We start from the raw sequence: 23,203 nt of genomic DNA, 5'->3' as shown, positions 1-23,203 counted from the left end.
GGTGTTTGAGCAGACCTTAGGGATGAGCTGGCACTCGCCAAGGGGTCGAGAGCCTTCACGGCCGAGAAAATAATGTGTGCCAAGGGGCAAGAGCAAGAACTGTAGGAGAAATGCTAGAAACTAAGCGTAACCTGGAATGACTGTAAGAGGGGACAAGGGGCCGGCATGGAGGTCAGGAAGCGGGAAGGAGCTGCATAATCAGAGCCTTTTATGTCGGGTTGAGGAGGTTGCATTTTTGCCTACAGACAATGAAGAACCGTCAAGGACTTTTAAACAGGAGAGTTGCTGGAGCTCATTAGCGTGTGTAGAATAACTCCAGCCTGTCTACGGAGAATGGGTTGGAGAGGCAGGAGGCAGAAGTAGGGAGGTCAGCGAGAAGGACGCGACAGGGCAGGTAAAGACATAGAACGTAGAGGCAGCGCAGGAGGCAGAGGAGTCATACAATGAAGAACTGGAAGAGCTTGGTGATTAATTTTAGATGAGGGAGTGTGTAGGAGAAGCAGATGCCAGGTCACCCCCAGAGATTCTGGTTCGGATACACTGATGGCGATAGAGGGACTCGGAGGGGAAGGCTGAGTGGGGGACTCGGTGGGGACCACTGATTTCTGCCTCGGACCAGTCGTGTTTGAGGTGCCCAAGAGGCAGCCAGGTGAAGGCGCCATGGCTGGAAGACACACTGCTTCGGAGCTGAGAGGGCTGAGTTAGTGACACACCTATGAGAGCCATCCGTGGAGGTGATGAGCGCACGAGGTCGACCAAATAGAATGCACCCAATAAAAAGAGAAGAGGGAGAAGGCCAGAGCCTGGGGACAAAGCTGCATTTAAAAACCCGGTGAAAGAACCAGCCAGACACTGAGCAGGAGATGTCAGGAAACTCAGAGAACTAAAAGAAGGGCTCACCAAAGCCAGGAGAGGAAAGGTCCCCAGACGAGCTGTGAACGGCGTCCGAGGGGTGAAAATGTAAGCGCTAACTGGGGAAGCGCTCATTGGTTTGGGCAACTGGAGGGTTATTGATGACTTTGCAATGAGCCGTTTCCAGGAATGATACATCGAAGATGGATTACAGAAAGATGAAGGACAGGGAGAGGGGATATAGGCTTCTTTGCAGTCTGTGTGGCAATGACGGGAAGGTACAGGCTAAGGGGCTGGCTGGCGAACCACACAAAGTCACAGGAGACGTGTGAAGTGGAAGAGATTGTAAGCACGTGTGCAGCGAAGGGATTGGACTAGGTGGTCCCCGAGATTCCTCTCAACATTCTTGTCCTTTGATTCCAACGACTATGTCTAAAAACATGGGGAAGCAGTCTCCGGCTTCTCGGGGGTTCCCAGCACAGCGGGAAATCTGACCTGGAAGAGTGATGGACGCGGTTATGAGGGCTTTCTGCCTGCCTGCCCCGCCCTCCCCAATCCGGGGCTCTCTGCTGAGCTCCGAGCCAGAGTGACACTTGGGGAGGGCTCACTAGACTCCAGGGCACCCAGACCACTCCAGATTTGCAACCTGTGTTTCCAATCTATCAGCCCTTCTCCTCCAGCTTTTACAAACAGAGGCTCCCCCAGTGTAAGAATCACCTAAACTATTGCTTGGTATTCCTTGCAAGGTCCTGGGAACCAGAGAAACCATGCCCAGAGCCAACTGAAAAGAAGAAAGCAGAGAGAATGAGCGAGAGAGGGAGAAGGAGAGGAAGGCTCTTTCAGACCTCATTTCCTTCTCTCCTAGGGATCTGATGCGTCAGATCTCACATCAGTTAGCTCGGTTGCTTTTTTTCTCCCTGTTTGGTTTAATATTCTCAAGGGAAAACCAAGTTGAACGTGAGCAACAGAAGACTTAAGCACTCTATTTTAATCTTTGAGCAACATATTTCTGAAATAATTTTCAGAAGGCGTTTAGACTTTCAGGAGGAAGAATCTTATCTTCAGTGAATTACTATTTATTGAGGCTTTAATAAATGTTTGCGTGTTTTTTTGCTGGCAGGCTGCTTTTTGTAGCCCATTAAAGTGAAGATTATCTTTGGAAGAAGAAAAGCACTGAGTCTGGTTTTTCAACCTGGGTAGAAACACGGATAGAAACTTCCACATGATCAGTTTTAATCTCACCTGCGGAGGTGGGTTTTGCTACTTAATGATATATTTTGGAAATGGATCTGACACCAAAGGTCATCCGTAAATAGAGCTCAGAGCGAAGGGAATAAAAATCACAAATTAGATTCACTTGCTGCGTTAGGTAGCATCCGATTTATGCCACAGAGATCAAGCAGTGATTCTAGAACCTGCCTTCTCGGGGAGGACAGCGGGGGCAGGCTCAGTCTGTTGTGTGTGTTTGCTTGTTTTCTCTGTCCAGTCATGTGAAGGAAGTTGGCTGGGAGTTTTTCCCTTTGTTATTGTTGCCTAAGACACAATCGGTACATTATACTGGAGCCTTTTGAAAAGCCGGTGTACGGCTCAATTGCTTGATTTCCATTGTGCTGGAATGGGACACGGTGTAGCCTTAGGGGGCACGGGATCCTCTCCAGTGGCATGGGAGAGGGGTCTCTGTCGCTGGAATTTTTAGAGACTATGCCAAAACCTGCATAGGCCATACAGAATTCCCAGGGGCCTTTGCACTGTTTTGAAGCAAAGAATTACCCTTGGCTCTTGAGAGCTCAGCTTCTGAAATCACCCTGTGGGGGATTTAATGTGGGAAATGATGAGTTGGGGAATCTGTCTTCCTATACATCTCTGAGCCTATGAGAAGGAAGGTAGGGATGATAGGCCCCAAATGCAGCTTCTATCAGTCTGTGTCTTGATGTTGCGGACAGAGCACAGGCTTCCAAGTCCAAAAGATCTGGACTTCAATCTTGTCTGTGACACCGACCAGCTGTGTGTGACAGTCTACCCGGTCCAGCTCACTCATCTGTAAAATGGGGAGAACATGGCCCAGCTTGCATGGGGGCAAAAGAGATGATATAAAACAGTGCGAATGAATTTTCATGAGCATATATTTGTGGAGCACCCACCACACGTCAGGCACAGATCTGGACCACAGAATGGAGCAGCGAGCAGCGCTGGTGCGTAGAGAGAAGACATGGCGCCTGACCCCTCGCACAACCTGCAGACCGGTCAGGGGCCTCGTGCTTTGCTTCTAGAAATCCATTCTCTTTCTCCCCACATCAATGACTCAACCATCAAAACTTACCAAAAGCTGTACCATTACAAAAACATAGCGAGATGGCCAGCACTTCATAGGAGTCTCTCACCCATTCTCCATATTTGGGACCAACAGCAGGCAGGACCCACAGGCATCAGCTGAAGGATGGGGTGCCCTGTGAGGGTGCACAGTTGCAGAAAGGGTCACCCCAAGGGCAGGATGAGTATCAGTGTTCAGAACTCCACTAGCAAAGGGAGCTATGCATTGTTAATAATAATAATGGAGTAAGTTATGACAGAGGCCACCGTCTGAGAGGGAAAGAGGTACCCCCCACATCTGCTCCTGTGCCTACAGAAATCAGGCTGCCACTCAGCACCTTCAGTACCATCGAGTCACAACGCCTGGGTTCGTCCCCCTCATGTAACATACACAACACACAGGTTTATGTCCCAAGTGCTGTGCTAGATCCCGGGGACATAACAATTATGTAAACATAGTTCCTCACCCTTGACAAGTTTATGATCTAGAACAGGGGTTGGAAAACCTTTTCTCAAAAGGGCCAAGGTAGGAAATAGTTTAGGCATTGTGGGCCACGTCGTCTCTGTTGTAACTACTCACAAAACACAGCCATACATAATATATGAATGACTATGCATAGTTTCTTCTGATAAAACTTTCCTTACAAGAAAAAGTGACAGGCCATAGTTGGCTGACCCCTGACCTAGAGGGAATGACAGATATGTAACCTGAGAGTGTCATCAAAATGTGGAAAATGCCATGAGAGCAGGGAATGGGCATCTAACCTAGCCTGTGGCTTTCAGATAAAACTTTTAATTTAGGACCTTATATCTGTAGCCACGGGTGGACATTGCTCATTTCTTTGCCCTTATGGCAAGGACAGACCTTCCAAGGACAACTGCCTCCCAACTCAGGAGGCTACTGCCAAAGTCCGGGGAGGGGAGGGACGGTGGTGAAGATCGAAACCTGCACAATGATTTTATCAGTGGACTGGAGGGGAAGACTTGACATAGCATCCAGAATGGACAGGCTGCAGTGATAGAATATGGAAGGAGGGAAGGAAGGGTACTTTGGAAGGTTACCATGTTTCTCACTCGGGTGGTTGGGCAAGTATTCACCAAGATTGACAAGTTAGGAGGAGCATAATTTTAAAGTTAGAGGATAGGTTTCATTGCTTGCGGGACACTGAAATGGAAGTGCCCGGCAGGTGGTTAGACACCCCTGAGTCCTGAGGCTCTCCTCTGAACTCTGAATAGAGATCCCTAACTGACTGCCCTGTCCCCTGCCCTGTCTCTCCCAAGTCCACCCTCACTCAGCAGCTACAACGTTCTACCTAAAACGCCAGTCTGACTGTGGTACTCCCCAGCTCGGTGCTCCTCAGTGGTTTTCCATCTGCCGTGGGATAAAGTTTCAATTCCTTTGCTTGCCCTGAGAGGTTCTCCAAACCTGGCCAGCCTCTCCAGCCTTCTCTGTGGCCACCCCCTGCCTCCTGGGAGCTCCTCCACGAGAAGTCGCGGCCTTACGCAGGCCGGGAATTTGATAACCCAGTGCAGATGAGGACTCAGACTTTGTCCCTGGCAGACTGCGACCTTCCATATGGGCAGGGAAAGTAGGGGTGGATATCCACGGCGGTGGGAGGAACGGGAGCTTGGTTTCAGCCCAGGAGTCACCAGCAAGACTGCAAACCTCAGCTGGCAGTTCTTCCCACTGTTTTTTCACAGTCAGGGCCCCTCACCAACATGCCCTGAGTCCTCAACTTTTCCAGAATTCACAGTAGAAAGGAGAGCACCGTCAGGAGGGAGGCCTCCTCCCCCATTCTGCTCTCCCATTAGCCAAGCCTGGTGAGCTCCCAGTAGCAGAGAAATAAAAACCAGCTCCTCCTCCCACAAACACCAGGGACCCCATTAAACCCAAACTGCCTAGTATTCACATCACTGCTCCTGAAAAAGGAACGGGATCGATTTTCCTCGGCTGGGGAGCAGAAGCTGGCAGTTTAGAGCCGAAGTTTAGACCCATCAGACTTCTCTTCAGAAGCGGATTCACTCTCTGTGAGGCTCCTGGCATTTATAGCTGATGCTCAGGTTGTCAAAACAGCGGTGAGGGGCGAAGCGGCTCCTGGAAGATTATAGGTCAAAGAAACAAAATGGAAAGCTTTTGGAGAAGCTTTTACAGAAAGGATCATCACTGACAACAGGCTCGTTTCTAGTTGAGCAGACACAGAGTTGGGGGAAACGCTCGCGGCTGCCTGTGGAATATTTCTGCCTTTATTCTGCGTGCAGGGCGGATTTGCCTTCTTGCCTGCTGCGCTGGGTTACCAGCAGTATGTGAGAAAGGGTGACTGCAGACCATCTTTTGTGCTTCAGTAAACTGCAGATCTTTCCCTTCTGGGCTAACGATTCCAAAGGACCTTTGCCTTTCCCATTGGCTCAACATTAAATGACTTTGAGGCCTGGGAGCGGTGCCCTCCACCCCAGTGGAAGCAGCCAGCTTTGCCCCAGCACCCATGCTGGATTTTTTCCAAGGTGTCTTTCCAGAGTACCTTTGATGCAGCCTTGAAAGGTACCACCCGCCCACGAGTCCAGCCCCAGGAGAAATCTGTCTGAATCAAAGTATCTNGCTGTCCCAAGCCCATATGTGACACTTGGTGAAACTGATTTCTCTGCACAAATCTGCAAAGATTTTAGAGTTCAAGTCCCAGAACTTATTTTCTTACAGGGGCTAGGGGACACTTTTCAAACTCTAAATTGTCAGAACAAATACATATCAAAGAGATTGCTTATAGCCTCAGTGGCCATGTGGGTAGCTAGCAATCTTAAAGTTCGCAAGGGGAAACAGAGCAACGGACACTGAGCATTGGCCCCCACACCCCATCCCAGTCCTTTTCTACTCCCGGACAGGATTCCTTCACTGTCCTTTCTCCCGCTTTCTTTTCCTGTGCTCTTGAGCATGTGGAGGAAAGTCCAGGCAACAGAAAAAGGACTTTTGCTACAGGAATAACTAGTGCCATCGCCTGGATTATTAATTATTGTTGATAGTGAAACATGGGCCTTGGCAATTGGTGCAGAGTAGTTACTTACCGTCTGTTGTAGACTGTGTAATTACTTAACAGTGAAAGTAACTATAAAGTAAAGGAAATAATGAGTGAATGGCAGACATTATCAACAAGGAGACTGTACTCTTGAAACGGTCAACACACACTCTTTCTCTCTCCCATCCCCACCACCTCTTCCTCCTTTCCTTCCTTTAATTTTTTTTTTTTAAATATATCTAGAGTGCACTAACCATCTCTGTTTACTCATGGCCCCTTTTGGGTGAAATCTTCTGTCATTCCATGAACTCCCTCACCTAGGCTTCACTAGTGATGCACTGAGCCTAAATTCTCCACCTCCTTCACATACAAGGCACTAGGCTGGCACAGGAGAGTGGTCCTAGTGCATATTAGCAAGCAGGGCCTTACAATGGCTGGTGGGTGGCCCGCATTTGAACTTGGAGTCTGAGGCCGAAACCTATGGATCCCTTGTTTGGGAAGTGAACAGGTCAAGAGTGTTAGGAATTACCATGCATGACACCAGACTGTAGAATTTCAGGGCAAGTTCAAGAATATGAGCCCAGGGAAGGACGCATGGTTGAACTAGCAAATGCCCCTGCACCCCCTTCCGCTAAGACATCCCACGATGCTTCAAGTTGCCACTAAGGATACTGAGGGAAGGTGCCAGAAGGGTATGGTTTGCAGAACCCCTTGAGCCACTTTCACCCTCCCTCCCAATTCTCCTTGATCCTCCCTTCCTGAGGAAGGTGCTGCCAACGAGCACTGGTGCCCAAGAACATAACTTAACCTGAATACCTGATCGCTCCAGCCTCCCTAACGATCCAAGTCAAGAAAATCATTGCGATTTACAACCCCTCCCTTGTGGTACTGCCAAGCCTTTCTCTAGAAGGCTGTTTTATATTCCTTCTCGACTTCAGCCTGCAGTGTTTTCCTTTGCATATTAAAGGATGAAAGTAAAGGTGATGGACACATTCTCTCAGCACCAGGAGTCAGTTGCCAAGTTTTTCTGGTGGACTCCACCTCCTCCTACAACCCTTCATTGCCAGTCTGGGCTTCACAGGGAGAATGCAAGAGAGTGCATACGTTTCCCTCCTTCTCTTGTCTTCTGATGAATCACCTGGGAAGTGACCAGGAAAAAAGAAAGGGAAAGTCACACACAAGTGGGTCCAAAGTACTGTTGATTTTACAATATTTTAATGCCGCACTGGACAGAGGGAACAAATTGTGTTTTATATTTAACTGCAGCAGGAGACTTTATGCTTAATAGGTTTTTTAATATAGTTTGACCTAGTACTGTCAAGAGAAAACCTACATTTGTTCCCGCCTTACACTCAGGACATGATTTCTGCAGATAAATAATTTGTAATACAGTTTCTATTACTAAGACAGTGTTTCACACATCTGTTTTATGTTTCATTAATGGTACAACAAATGAAACCATCAACCATCCTGCTTCTCTGTATTAATTCAACCTATAAGAAAAATGTGTGATGACTCTGGACAGTAAAGCCGATTACCGTGTCAGGGAAATCTACTGGTTTACTTATGGATCTGCGAAGGCTGCCAAAGCACAAATCACCGTCCTGGCAAATGGTGATCCAATTTACTGTTTAAATCAAGAACGAATGCCGTGGTCTAATCCACAGTGGGGCAGTTTAGAACCCATTAAGTCCTGATTTCACTTAATCTCCAGTACCCAACTGATGGAGAATAAGTCAATTGGAATTCGAAGCACCAGTGGGAGAGAGGCATCACACAGAAGGTGGTGGATGGGCTTTTCACCCTTCTTAAGAAGGGGACGATCTTGCATTGCCCCAAAGAGCCTGTGTTGTCTTCAGAGGGGTGAATAGGAGAGGAGCACTTAATTGAATCTCTCGTATTAGACCAGTATTACAAAAGACATTCACAAAAGCAGGTGGGAAGTTCAGATTCTGTTGGCTTGAGTTGGAAGGGAAGTCAGGGGCTGAACAGGCATTTAGTTCTGAATTTAGTACAGGCTTGACCGCTGTCCTTCACATCCCTCAATGTTTTGATGCCCCTGAGATGCTCTGTAGACCATTTCTTTTGTGTCTGTGTTCTGATAGTAACATCGCGTTTATATTAGGAAGGTATCATCCCTCGCCTTGGTCTCCTTCTAACTAAAGCATATGCCTGTAGAGGAGTTAGCTCACGTTACAGAGCAATCTGGTTTGCAAGTTATGGAGCAATCTGGTTTGGGCTTAAGGGACATAGTTCTGGAGAGAATATCTCAAGCCCACCCACTTTATTGCTTCCCTTTCCTTCAGTTCCTTTGAATAGTGCCTTTCATGACTCTTGCTCCTGGTCTCTAACATCCGAAATGTCTTTATCTATGGTATTTGCCACCCACTGACGCCCTGCAGACTCTTTAATCTTAGAACATTTTGTAAGGTCCTTTTGTGTTTGGGGTACGGAAGAAGTCGGAGTTGGAATTCTTGCCTTCGTTGCATCGGGAGTGCAAAGACTGTGTTCCACGATGCGTAGCATGTTAATGTGGGATGACATGTGTGTGTTTTAGCAGGAACTCTGGCAGCAAGATATCGGGAGAACCCTACTCTAGATGGGGTCTTCTGTGTTGGCCGGCCAGAGGCACGTATCATGATATACTAAGGAACACAAAAGAGGGGCATCTATTCTAACCTGGCCCGGCTGATTGTGATCAGAAAATGTTTCAATGGAATCAAAATTTAAGAAATGACAGTTGGCCAGACTAAAGTGCTAAGCGTGAGAAGGCAGCCGAGACAAAGATGACAACCTAAGAGAAGCGGAAGCAGCGGTGGAGGTGCAGGGCAGGGAGCGCTAGAGCCTCAAGTTCAGGCAAGGAGTGGCCAGCCTTGATCCTGGAGGAAGAGAGGGGGCAGGTTCGTGCAGGTCTTGTGAGCCATGACAGGACATCTGTACCTTCTTCAGTAGGTGATGGTGGAATACCGGGGGGCTCGTGCGGGAGAGTGACAGGGACAGTCCGGATTCAGCATATGGAGGAATGACAGTCAGGATGGTGTATTCAGTAGTCTAGATAGGGGGTAATGAGGGCCCAGACAGTGGGACCGGGGGATAGAGAGAGGAAAGAGAACCACAGATCATTGAAGAGGGTGGGGTCTCCAGTAGGCCCGCAGGACAGGTACTTGGGACAGGCAAGGGACACGGATGCACCCTCTTGTGGCAGATCACTGAGGGGACACAGCTGAGAGTCCAGGGACTACATGAGCCAGGGCCTGGGTCAGTGCAGAAACGAAGAGGACCTGGAGCACATGCAGGGGGTCCTCCCACTCCACCAGCTCTGTCTTTGCCCATTGTGTCCTGCGTTGGAGCTGGTCCTAAATTGACGTGAACTGATGGTCTGGCAGGCGGGGACGCCAGCAGGTCTGGTGCTGGAAAGCGAGGGAGGCCGAAGGCAGAAGAATCAGGCTGGAGCCACAAATCTAGGAACGTGGCCGCGGGTGTGCTGTCACCTAACACCCCCTCACAGCTCCGAGAGAGAGCCCTGCAGAGTAGTCTGTGTGCACTGCGTCTGCTCAGCCTGCCCCTCTCAGCAAAGGACGCAGGTTGGAGCCCACACCCCCTCACATCCCGCCAAAGAGGTCCTGTGCAAAGTCCGGGAGAGAGGTCACCTTGTAGCACCAGCACGTAGCCCAGATCTGACTTTTCCGGAGACAAAAGGCACTTGACCGATGCTATTCCCAAATGCAGGACGGTTCTTTCTTCTTTTGTTAGCTAATGAATAGGTGGGGAGCAGGGAGCGCCACAAAGAAGATATTGAGGTGGCTCATGTTTATAGAAACTACAGCCTATGGGGGGAAGATGAGGGAGGCAAGGAAAGAGCATGGAGCCCGTGTTCCCGGCCCACTTGTGAGGCGGTGCAATGGACATTCCAAGGAAGGAGCAGTGAATTTCCTGCTGTGGACGCCATAAAGGTCCAGTGGAGGAAGTGCCATTCAACTGGACCTTGATGCGTAGAGAGGACTGACCACCCAGGTGGAAGGAAAGGTCCAGAAAACTCTCAGACACAGGGAAGTTCAGGTAATGCTGAACAATGTCAGACCCAGAGTTTGTACTTGATTCCATCAGCTGCAGAAAGCCGGTGGGCCATGTTGAGAAAGGTAAGATATTTCCAGAAGGTATCTGGCAGAAACTGGATTTTTGCTCATGCTGTGGCCCTAAATCTTGAGAAATGTCCCACTTCTTAATTTTTCCTGCTGTTGTAAATGCAGAAAGTCCTTTCAAGCTTGCAGATGCCCAGTTCTGCTCTAAATGTAGTGACCTATTGACTGATGTAAGTTTCTCCTTTTTTCTTTCACAGAAATGCTTATTGTGCTTAGCTGATAAGTCTGCAGGGACACAGGCCCAGCGAGTGGCAAGGCTGAGCCCTATTTGGGGACATAGAGCATTTGTGGAAATGAGAGCTTAATAATATAGCTGAAGGACTCTTGTGCAACCAGCCCAAGGAAATATTCATCCCATTCATAAGATTTGGAGTAAATAATTAAAGTGCCCCAGGGATGACCTGCAATCCTGGAGAAATGGTAATGGTACCTTCTGGTCCACAGTCTTAAAATAGAACACCCCAAAGAGGACAGCGATCTATGAGAAGGGGCAAAAGGAAAGGGACGTGGGGTAGAGGTTCCTATACTTGGTAACAAAGCCCCAGCTGTCACTGGGATTAGAGGCAGCCACTGAGGTTTCAAACCACCACGGGTTTCAAAACTGATGCAAGGAAGCTGAGGACAGTTTTTCCCCCTAGATCCGATTTAAAAAAAAAAAAAAAAAGGAAATTCTGCTTTCCTTCTTAGATGTCTCCTTTCCTTTATTAGATGGGAATTGCCTTCATCCAGCATTTAGATTCCCTTGTGTCTGTTGAGGTTATTAAAGCCTCTATTTTTGTCCAAACTTTTTTCTATTTATTCTCTCCTTTCTCTCTAGTTAGTCCTCATGCTTGTAAACTGGTGTCCTCCCGGTCTTCTGGGTCTGTAGACACAAAAGCTGTCTCATTTACCCAGATAGTTTAAGACTTCCTGTTCCCATGAGCTTCCGGCCCCCCTTCCTAAGAATCATGTGGTTGCGGACTTCTCTGTCAACCTTGTCACCTGCCACTTGTTGCTGGGACACCCAGTCGATATTCTCTGCACAGGCAGTGGCTTCAGGAAGTCATGCCATTGCAAGGACTAATTAGACTTTTCCTAAGGATGAAGTTGTTCAGGTCAATGGTGCCAATTCCTTACATGATTCTCAAGCCTCTGGTCTGGAAGGTCCCAGAGCGGCGCAGGGGAGCCCCCCACAGCGGATACCATGGCCTTCCAGGGCACCATGCCTCTCTTCCACTGGGCCTGTGGAGCATTGCTCATGCACTAATCATACCATTTTCCTTTAGCTTCTCTCTCCTGCCTTGTTCTCAAGGAATAAAATAGGGACTAGATGCCCTCCTAGCTCCTGCATCGTTACCTCTCTGTCATCTCTCCGTCTTATATCCTAGCTCAAAAAACAAAACAACGAATACATGAAAAGTTAAAAAAAAAAAAAAAAGAACACTACACATACTCACACTCAAATGCCTTCTCCCCCATTCATCTACCAAAACACAAATGCTCTCGTTACATAGCAGCTCATGCAGATAATCAAGGAACATATGCCGTCCAGCCCCATAAATAGTCAACTCAAAATTTCACGTGGGGCTCACCTAGCCATGCCCTGCTACACGTTAAATGGATTCCCTCCCACTTTGTCCCAGTGCTCGTTGTACACAGTCATTTATAGCCTCAGGGCACTTCTCACAATTGGCACTCCTCTGGCGTCAACTGTTGGAGTCTGTTTGCCAAAACACCGCCTCGTGCGAGGCTGCAGTTTGTTGTGGAAGCCCTGCTCTTTGTCGTGAAAGGACAGTTTACCATTTTGGGCCAAGGACTGGATTTATAAGTGTTTATATAGCAATTTGTAAAACAGCATTTTAAGATGACTTCTGCGTCTATGTTGTTAGGACAATATTTGCCTCCCGCAGAATGATGGATCGGAAAAAGTACGAGCTTTGGTGTCAGATAGACACGGGTTTGAATCCCAGCTTTGCCACTTACTGTCTGTGCGAATTTAACTTCTCTTGAGTCTCGGTTGTGAAATATTGTCATGAGGATTCGATTGGATGACATATGTAAGACTCTTATAGTAAAAGAGACTCCGTAAATGTTGACTACTATTACTTATATTATTATTAAAATTCATTGCGTTGGGGGCACCTGGGTGGCCCAGTCAGTTGAGCCTCTGACTTTGGCTCAGGTCATGATCTTGTGGTTTGTGAGGTCGAGCCCCGCGCCGGGCTCTGTGCTGACAGCTCAGAGCCTGGAGCCTGCTTTGGATTCTGTGTCTCCCCATCTCTCTGCTCCTTCCATGCTCATGCTCTGTCTCTCTCTGTCTCTCAATAATAAATAAACATTAAAAACAATAAAAATAAAAACACTGCATTGCCCAAGGCTACAGAAAAAAAATTTTTTTAAACACGGGATAAACCAAGGATGCTATATTCGTGGCACCCATGCCACTTCTCCCTATTTCCACGCATGGAACAGACATCATTAATTAATAATCATACTTTTTCCCAGTGAGGCTAAACTTGGCCTCAGAATCTTCAACACTGTTACAAGCAACCAGCGTTGCTATTTATGTAACAAATCAAAGATACAGCTTTTTAAGTATATGTATATCCCACCTAATGTATGGGACATACTTCAGCTAAATATATGTACTGAAACTATTATACTAAAATAGTGTTCATTATTTTTCTGCAATTTAAATGTAATGGGAAGCTTTGTGTTTTATCTGTGTTTAACCACTGCTGTGGTTAGCATGTGAGTTGAGTCTGATTTGCCATCCCTGACATCTACATTCAACTTGACTTTGGGGGCTCCTGGGTGGCTCAGTCAGTTAAGCATCTGACTTCGGCTCAGGTCATGATCTTGGAGTTCATGGGTTCAGCTTAGAGCCTGGAGCCTGCATCAGATTCTGTGTCTCTCTCTCTCTCTGCTCCTCCTCCTTCTCTATCTCAAAAATAAGCATTAAAAAAATTTTTTTAACTTGACTTTGGACTGTCAAATGATAAAAGCTCAATTATACCTAGTTTTGTGGATAAAAAGTCCTTTATTGGCACACATAGCTGGGAATTGCAGGGGTGGATCTAGCATCAGACACTGGATTCAAGAGCTCAATCAGTATGTGAAGGCTGTCCCTCTCTCTCGGGCTTCAGACCCGCTTCCCTATGGGCTTCTTTCTGCAGCCTGGCTGTCTCCAGCCGGCAGGGCAGAAGTCTGAACAACTGGGAAATTTCTTCTTCCCAACTTCTGTTTATCAATCCAGGCAATTCTGATAGGCCTCACTTAGGTCTTGTGCTCACTTCTATGATTGTTGACACACAGAAACGCCTGTATCACGGAAAATGGGTCTTTGCCTATAGGTAGGGGGTTGATTAAGGCACGTAAAAGGGCAGTCCCACCAGGATCACTTGACAGGGGAAAAGTACCATTCCCGAAAGAAGCAGGGTGTGCCAGGCAGAGCAAACCCGACAGCGGTCCAATTCCACTCTGAATTGTCTGGGGTTGTTGTTGTTGTTTGGATTAGAGAAAGTCTTCAATATACAGGAAAGTCAGAATCTGTAATAGAGATATAAATGTGCAGTCAACCACAGTCAGCCCGAGGTGTGACGGCTCTTCTGATGGCAAAAACCAGTGACCTCACACTAGCAAATGCCTGTTGCACAAAGACGCCAAGAAAAAGAGAGAGATTCTGTGAATGGTTGACAGGGACAGTAAGAATTGCTGGTAAATGCTCCTTAGGGAAGCATTTTTGACTCAGCGTTGGTTTTTAAACCATTTTGATACATGGAAAAATCCCATGTTTTTCTTATACCTTTGAGGCCTCTGACTGTCAGCCCTCAAAGGACTTAAAACAAGGTGCTTTAAAGAGTTCTCCCTCCTCCAGTGTTAGGAGCTGCACGGTGTGGGGTAGAAGCAAGGCCATGCAGTGAGACCACCAGGGTTTGAATCCCAGCTCCACCACCTGCTGGCCTATGAACTTGGACATGGTCTCTGGTAAGGCAGGTCCAGCACTCCTGCAATGAGCTGAGATGCCCTAGAGACCAGGTCATTCCCAGGACAGGAAGGGGAGGTTTGGGCAAAAGGTCCAAGAGCAAACAAAGGTTTCCACAGAAGGGGCTGTGGGCGGGGAGGGGGACACGACCTGGAAAGACCAGCCATTTAAGAAAGGGAGCCCTGGCCCATCCCCATCCTCATCACCACGTGGGATCGCTTTCTGTACACCCTGTCTGTAACACAAGATCTCGAAGAGGTGAGCATTCAAAATGCTATAGGGAAACAGAAGACACGGGGATGAAGGGTTAAGTCCTGAGGATCTTGAATATGTATTTACTAAAACAAGTGACCTCTAAGTCTGACTCTGAAGGCTGAGTACTAGTCCACCAAACAGAACAGAGAGGCGTCAGTCCACACAATCGTGAAGGCACAGATCTGCATGGTGACATCTCCCGAACTTGTTAGACTCTTAACCCCACATGCTACATGCCCAGAGGCCCTCCTGCTCTGATTGAAAGGGAAAATATGTAAATAATTGTATGTGTTGGTTTTCTCTAAAAAGTTAAGAGTCAAAACAGACACCATTACTGTTTTCAGTGGCACGAATCTCCTGGGACATCATTATGAATCCCAGGGGAACCCCTTGAGAGCTCTTAGACTCTGGCGTGTCTGGACAGTGTGAGAAGTGTGGGTACAGTAGACTAAAGGGGGAGTGGGGGAGCAGCAAGGAAGGAACCCACAGGAACAAAAGTACCTTTTGCAAAGCCTTATGTGCTGTGCGGGGCTAATAACTCATTTCTAAGGAACAGAAGATGACAAAGGTAATGGGATATCACTTCAGAGGTTAGGCCTGTGTCCTCTGCCTTGCTGGCCTTCTCTTGCCTTCTTGCTTGCTCACTCTGATGGGAGCCAGCTGTCACGTCTGAGCCGCACCAGGAAGAGGCCCACATCACGAGGAACTGAGGAGGGCTCCAGCCAACAGCCCGGGGTGAGCTGAGGCCCTTAGTCCACCAGCCTGTAGGAAACAGAGTCTTACCAACAGCCAAAAAGTGATTTTGGAAGCAGATCCTGCCTCAGTCAAGCCTTCAGATGAGACTGTAACCTGGCCAAAGCCTTGACTCTAGCCTTCTGAGAGACCTTGAGGCAGAGGCACGTAACTTAGTTGTGTGCAGATTGAGTTGGTATAATTTGTCCCATAGCAGTATATAAGTAACGCAGCCACTTGCATTTATTAGCTCACACTCCCTTCCAAGGACTTTGTATTATCCATGCATTAGTGATCTCATGCAGTCTTCAGGGGGAATGGTATGGGGTACAATAGTGAGCCTGTTTCACAGATGAGCATCCTGAGGCCAAGCTCGATTAAGGAACTCTTCCAAGATCACGCAAGTACTAAGTGGTTGATCTAGGATTCTAATTTTAATCTTTCTTACCCCAGAATGTTAATTCTGAGCCACCACACTGTGTATTGTCTTAAATGCAGCAGAGGTCTGTGGCGGTAGTGGGTAGGAAGAAGGTAGGGAGTCGTGGGCTTCTAGAAAACCCCTCGTTAAGTCTACAGAAAATTGGAGAAGAGTAACTAAGAGCTGATAATTTTATTTCACCTTTAAAGGCTGTTAAGCACAACATACTGTAATTGAATTAGTGACCTTATTAAAACATTTACTCACACATTACTACTTGATAAAATTATGAGTTAATAAATCTTTTTACACAAATGATACAACAAATAATTTGTCTAAAGGAGAATCATCTGGTTACACTCACTCTCTGGTTTATTTCAGAGGGTACTGGGAGCCTTTAAAAAGCCAATCAGACTTTGGGACGGAAGAGATCTTAAGATTCCCAGTTCTCTGTAATCCAGAAGGACATCGCCAGATGCCCCTCCTGCCAGCCCCACTGCCCACCATTCCTCTGGCCCACCCACCATCTGTTCATCTGGCAGAGTGCTGGGAATGCCCTCCTTAGCCAGAAATATCTTCACAGTTGCCTGGGGAGAATAGTAGTCGAAGAGAAGTCCAGAAATGGAAGTGAGCAGAAGCAAAGGAAGATCGTCTGGCCTCTAGTTTTGCTGGTACAATGTGAAACCTTTCAGGGAAGAACTGAAGGCTGGGCATGAAGTGGGGGAGGGAGGTGCAGGTGTCTAGGAGAATGGGGAGAAGGACGGAGCATGTCCAAGATGGCTTCACCAGCCCACAGGTAGACATCTCCTTTCTCAGTAGGGATTAGACCAGCACGTATCAGCTCTACTGCTTGAGTCCACTCGAAATCCCCTTTCTCCCACCACTCATCGATCCCTTTTCACCCTTCCATTTAGGAGCCCTCCCTTCCCCTTAATCATCCCTAACAAAATGGCTGATGGAAAATTTCCCAGAGACACCCTGGAATTAGCCACACGTTGTAAGAGGAAGGTAGAAGGAACTTTTGACTGACTAGGATAATTAGAGAGAAGGAGGTGTTGTTAAAACAAAACTAGTCCAAGTGTGGTACAAAATGTATGAGAATGTAAATTTTTTAGTTAAAGTTATTTCCAACATTCAGGAACACATTTGTCGTCCTACAGAAGGCGTCGAAATGTGTAAACATCGTGCCAGGCTTGGGGCGTACGGAACACGATATAAATTGCTTGAATAAGAAAGTGGCCAAAAGTTTAACATCTGTTAGAAGTGATTAGTCGTGGTTACCTCTTTCTCAGCTGAGTTGTCCTTTTGACGACCTAATATTAAAACTGGAGCCAGGCGGGGCCGAGGGACAGCCCCCTCCCCATGTGCCTGCTCTCCATCTCCTCTCGTTGACAGCCACCGCCCTCGTTGCACTGACACAGTGTGTGGAAATCAGCGACTTGCTGCAGAGTTAGAAATGGCTGCACACCTGCTCTGTGTCAGCAGCATCCCAAGGCCTTTACATGCATTTCTTTCAACTTTCGCAACAACTCTCGGGTTTCCACATTTCATTGAGGAGGAAACTGAGGCTTGGTGAGATCAGGCAGTTTACGCTGCTAGAAAGCAACGGAAAAGGAAGTGAGTTCAGGCAGCCCAACCCTGGCATCCACACTCTTAGCCCTGGGGTGGCCGCCTGCCCTGGAAATCTGCTTCCCTTTCCTTTCTAGGGTGGACCTCAGCGCTGGGAGGAGTCGTTGGCAGATGGAGCCACGCACACTGGGCTGCAGTGTCAAGGAGGGGTCATTCCCCACTGGCTCCCCACAGCCTAGCTCTGCGCCTGACACTTGGCAACCTGCAATAAGTATTCATTGCATTAAATCTCAGACAATGGGATTTATCCTAATTGTTTGCAAATACCCTGACAGATTCTCGCTTTATAAATCATAGTCTGTAAACATATTAATCCTCCCCTGAACGGCACAGAAGTAGGTGGCCAGGTGAAGGCCTCTTGGCACTGTTTTAACTGGAGGTGCCCTGAGAGCAGAATCTCTTTTGATAAGTGGTTCAAGGAAACAGGAGGGGGAAGAACCCGGGAGAGAGACACACAGGAGGAAAGGAAGCCGATTCAAGCGCGAGTTCTGAGTTGGATGCCGCTACGGGTCACAGGGACTCTGTCCCACCAGGATTCTGGGGAACCACGAAAGACAGAATGGCATTTCCCCATAGGCTCCACCCTCCGCTGGTCAGGGGTTGCCCCCTGGGACACCAAGGCCCCTTACCTCCCAGGCTGCACCTATGGGTGTCCCCAGTCTGAATCCGGGAAGCCTGGGCAGAAAGCGAGAGGTGTGTGTGGGACTAAGGCGAGACCCTGGCTGATCACATCACTAGAGAAATAGGTGGGCCGAGAGGATGTGGGGCCACCACAGCATCCGATACAGGCCTCGTGTGGGCGTGAAGGCTACAGGGACACGCACGGGCTGGGCTGGAGGGAGGGCAGAGGTACTGGGAGGTGTAGCCTATTTCAGGCCTAAATGTCCCTATTTCAGAGACATTTGAAAAGTGCATTTTTTTTTCCACTCTCAAATCAACAAATTGGAGATCTATTCAAAGTAAAAACTTCCTTTTAAAATGCAAATAAATGAGAGAGGCCAAGTTAATTCTACAGGTCATTCAAACCTATTGTGAGTGCTTTAATGAGATTGTCTAGAATCTCATTGCAGGGAGGCAAGCCAGAAAGCATGAGTTTGGGTGGAAAATAGTGAGAGATCAAGAAGGGTAATAAATGACTGTCGTACCTGGTAACTGTGAAGTACGGCGTTTCGCTGGCCGACACCCTGGCCACCCCATGGAAAGCCTGTGTAGATGTACCCAGTGGCCGGAAGCAGCCACACAGAGTGTAGACTGTACATCAGTATTAAGCCTGCTTTTCTTGAGCTGTCTCCTGAGAAGTATAAAAACACACTCGGAAGTGGCAGGTGACACGTCCCTTTTAACTAGAAAAGTTTTAGAATTCTCAGCCTTGTTTACAGTAAGGACTTTTTGTTTCCTGGGGACAGCGTAGGGCTTTGCAGGTAACGCAGAGTTTGTCAAAAAACGACCTCCGTTTTTAGCAAGTTGGTTGTTCAAAGCGTGGGTGGCATGCAGGGCGGAGCGGGGCGCCAGGATCACGGGCTCACACTTCCCAGGAAGAATTCTGCCGGAAGAGCTGCGGTCACTGGACGCAGGGCAGGGAAAGGCACCGGCACCCTGCCCTGGGGGTAATTACGGTGCTCATGGTGGCACACGCTACTAGAACACGTATTGATGCCAGGCACTGTTCCCAGTATCTTAGGCACATTGACCAAGTACGGAATAGGTACTATCACTATCTGTATTTTACACTTAAGAAACTGAGGCACAGAGACCCAAAGGAACGTGTCCGGCGTCACACAGCTAATAAATGCATGGCGGAGCTGTGAACCACATTCAGGCCACCAGCCTGCGGAGTCCAGCCGTGCAGCACCCTGACCCTGACCGTGGACGTCCTCGGGGAGACCCGTGTGACTCCGTGGTTGGGGAAAGGGCGGGACTAGGAGGCAAACACCGGTGGGCAGGCCGAGCCCAGGGCACCTGGCGCCAGGGCGGGGGCTGTGGGAAGCCCACGGCGTCCCAGGCATTCATGTTTCTCCGGCAGAAGCCCAGCAGGGAAGAAACCCTGGATTACACTCCCTGCGGAAAAGTAGGAAAGTGAGCCCTGGAGGGACCTGACCCTTCCTGTCTGCTTTGTGCGGGAGTGTGGCCGCGCTTGTGTGCCGTGCGCCCCAGCGCTTCCCTGGGTCCAGGTCACCAGCACGTGTCACCGGGCCGCTGCGGGGCTTCGTCCAGGGGTCTGCTCTGGCTCTCTCCCACTCAGCAGACACTGTGACCTGTCAGAAATGTCAGCGAAGGCATGCCACCCTTGGCTTCAGATGTTTCAGGGGCCTCCTGTTGGACTCTCCATAAAATCCGAGTCTCTTGCCACGGCCCGCGGAGGCCACGCACCTTCCTTTCTCGCTCCGACTTCACCCCCTGTCCCTTTCCCCATTGCTCTTGGTGAGACAGTCACAAGGGCTGTATTTCGGGGGCGGCCCCCGGCCCACCTGGAGGCTCCCCACGCGGCCCGTCTTGCCCAGGGCGTCGGGCCGGCTCTCTCGCACCCCTGCTTCAGTCCGTTTCATTAGGTGCAGCCCTGAGTCAGTCCTTCCGTTCGGTGTGCAGCACGTGGTCACGACGAGCCCACGCGGCTCTCCCCCTCCCCTCCGGAACCCTCGGTCTCATGCCCCGCTCCCCACAGAGGGACTTTGATTGGCTCCGACGTCCCCTTGGGAAGAATGTTGTGATGTTTCTCCTGCAGGTTTTCGGTGTACGTAAAAGGCACTCTCGCTCTGTTTTCTGCCTTTCTTACTCAATAGTAAGTACGACTGACTGTGCAGCTAACCACATCTCTGTTCATCCGGCCCGCGGCCACTTAGGGCTCTGAGGCGTCCAGGGCACTCCTTCCACTAGTGACACCTCACCCCCCCTCGCCCGCCAGCTCCCTCCTGTCATAACCATTAGTATAATTAGCATTCTAGAACACGTTCTCTAAGGGACTCGAGCGCTGTTATTCAGTGGAACAACATCTGGGAAAGACAATAGCCTCCAGCAATCGGTATCTACCAGGCAGACTTCAGTTCAATGTGCTTAAGGGCCCCACAAAGTCCTGAAAATGGGGGGCACGTTCCAAGCTTGTCTGCTGGGCTAAGAAGGCTCTCTCTTGGCCCTGTCACTGCTCACATTTCTAGGAAGCTGGGCCTCTCTGTTCCCTGCCACAGCCACAGTGTCCCCGCTGCCTATTCACGCCACTCCCCCATCCTGTGCTCTCGCTGCCCATCACTTAGACTCCTTAAGCTCACCTGAGGATGGTCACCTTCCCCTTGGTTGGTGTCCACCCGCCACAGGGGCAGCTCCTCATATGCAGGGAATGCAGATCTCATCGGGGTTTAGCAGTAATTGTGCAGAAGAAGAGCATCTAATTGAGATAGTCATGTCATTTTCTTAAAGGTCACCTCCCTTGTCCGAATCATTACCGCTTCCTGGGATGTTTCTGAAGCCTCATTTTCTAGTGTATTTTTTTTTTAATGATGATTTATTTTTGAGACAGAGAGAGCCAGAGTGTGAGCAGGGGAGGGTCAGAGAGAGAGGGAGACACAGAATCCGAAGCAGGCTCCAGGCTCCGAGCTGTCAGCACAGAGCCAGACGCGGGGCTCAGACTCACAAACCGTGAGATCATGACCTGAGCCGAAGTCGGTCGCTTAACTGACTGAGCCCCCCAGGGGCCCCTTGAAGCTCATTTTTATGGCCTGATAGTCCTGAGTCATGTCCCTCCGTGTTCTGCCCTAGAAAGAAGTCAGCACCACCCTCCCCTGCTTCCAACCCTTTGTTTTATTGGTTAGTTCAGAGCCTCCATCTTCGCTCCAAAGTGTTGTTTGGGAGCCACGCTGCCCTGTGTAAAGTCCCTGAAGGGGGCTCAGGATGTGGTGTCCGCAGCCTCAAGTTCATTTCTTCAGCAGAAGAACAACTAAGCCAACATGAAACAAGGAGGCTTTTTTTCTGATTTCTGGGACAGCTACCTCACTTCGATTGAATTATGTTGAAATAACTTAGGTTTTAGGGGGATCAAATGAAGAATGTTTTCTGAATGGGTTCAGAATAAACTTTTCTTTGCTTGAAGATTTACAAGAGGTTCAGCCAATAAATTCTGGCCTAAATTTGGGTCCTTTCAAAACGATTTTGAAAGCCCACAGCCCCTCAGCAGATTGAGGGGGAAATCAGGAGCCCATTCTTTGTAATCCCTGATGCACATCTGAGCTGGTCGTTAGTGAATTTCAAATAGTAGTTACAAAAAGAAATAAGTTTAGCCCAAGTTTTCCTGCATCCCTGTGTTTTCACATTCCCCAGGAGAAACCTAAACTTTTCCACACCCTAAGGTGTCATTTAAATTGCCATCAACGAAACCATGCTCCCTGGAGATGATTTTACTTTGGATCTTTTTTGTATGTGTTTATGGAGGCGCCTGGGTCTATGACTTTGGTTTTTGAAAACCTGGCCCAAGGAAATACCTTCACAATCTCATCATATCTGTGTCCAGACAGGGCTGACTTCAAGAAAAGAGGTACATCATGGTGCTTTGTTCCCATTTCCAAATGCCAGTGAATCAAAGTGAAGATGGTAATGATGAAAGAGCTAAAATAAATTGTGTGTTTAGTATGTGCCAAAGTCTGTGCTAAGCTCATATTATCTCATTTAATAGTTGAAACTTCCCAAGGGTGACTTACCTAAAGCTTTGAGACCTTATATAACTTGCCTAAGTTCCAATGGCTGGTAACGGGGAGAGCTCAGTGAAAGCTGTAGTCCGATTCCAGAGGCAATTCTTTTAAGTACTACATGTTCTCTCCCCTAAAGTACCATCAGAGGTTCTAGGCATCCTTAATATGTCTTTAGAAATGGGGACAAGTTTTCTTCATAGCCACCATTTTCCTTAAGTTTTTAAGAAATAGGATCTCTATTGCTCTTGTGAATTCAAGACATGGAATGTCAGGCATTGCTAATGAAAAAAAAAAAACCTCTCACTAATAAATAACCAAACGACTGTGGTTTTTGCTCTAAATGTGTTTTTAAACACCTAGAGGACACTTAGGAGCCATAAACTGTGTGAAGAGTTAAGAATATTGAACCATACAGAAGTAATTATTTTATATGATATGGCATCCAGGGATGAAGTTAGCAGCTAAAATAATCCCCATTTGTAAAGGTAGTTTTCAGGAAATAATGGCTTACCAGCTGTTAAGCAAAGGGAAAACAAAATGCACAGCTGACTTGTCCTCTGCTTCACTGTGTGAGGAAGGAAGAAGCAGAAAAGCCAGAAAATTGGGGTATTTGAGGTCACACAAACTTCACTCCACCATAGTGGGCTTGTGTTCTTTCATCCACTCAGTGCTAGTTCTTGAGCATCTGCGATGTGCTTGGCTCCATACACACCCAGTCCTTATAATTACCCCTGGTGTCATTTCACTCCTGACAGGCACACAGGCGGGTATGAAACTTTGTTTCTCTGTAGCTCAATCAAATTTAGTTCTCAAACCCTCACATCCTTTTGTCAGTAGGAAACAGTCTTGCCCATTCAAGGTAACACTCACTTCCTTCTGGATTAAAACAGAGCCTCTTTCCAGTGAAGAATTGGTTCAAGTTTTCCTTCTTCTCCTTTCTCTTTCCCTTGGGAAGTATTTTGAGTTCCAGGGGACTCCAGGGGGCAGGGAGGTCTCGTTCACAAATGCCTTGTTATCTACATGGACCTTCACTGGGTTGACCTTCACCTTAGTTTGTGCTTCTCCCCAGACTCTGGGCTTCGCTCCTGGTATGTGTGCTTTCACCAAGACCTCTGAACTCTGGGAGTAACTACTTGGAGGCCTCCTTATCCCAAGCCCAGACCACTTTGAGTTAGCCCCACTGTCTCTCAGGATTCCTCTATCTCTTGGGTGGAGAG

The sequence above is a fragment of the Crocuta crocuta genome, unplaced genomic scaffold, assembly GCF_008692635.1.
Source record: "Crocuta crocuta isolate KB4526 unplaced genomic scaffold, BGI_CrCroc_1.0 scaffold374, whole genome shotgun sequence".
NCBI classification, from domain to species: domain Eukaryota; kingdom Metazoa; phylum Chordata; class Mammalia; order Carnivora; family Hyaenidae; genus Crocuta; species Crocuta crocuta.
The sequence above is the reverse complement of the archived record's forward strand: the minus strand, read 5'-3'. Positions refer to the sequence as shown.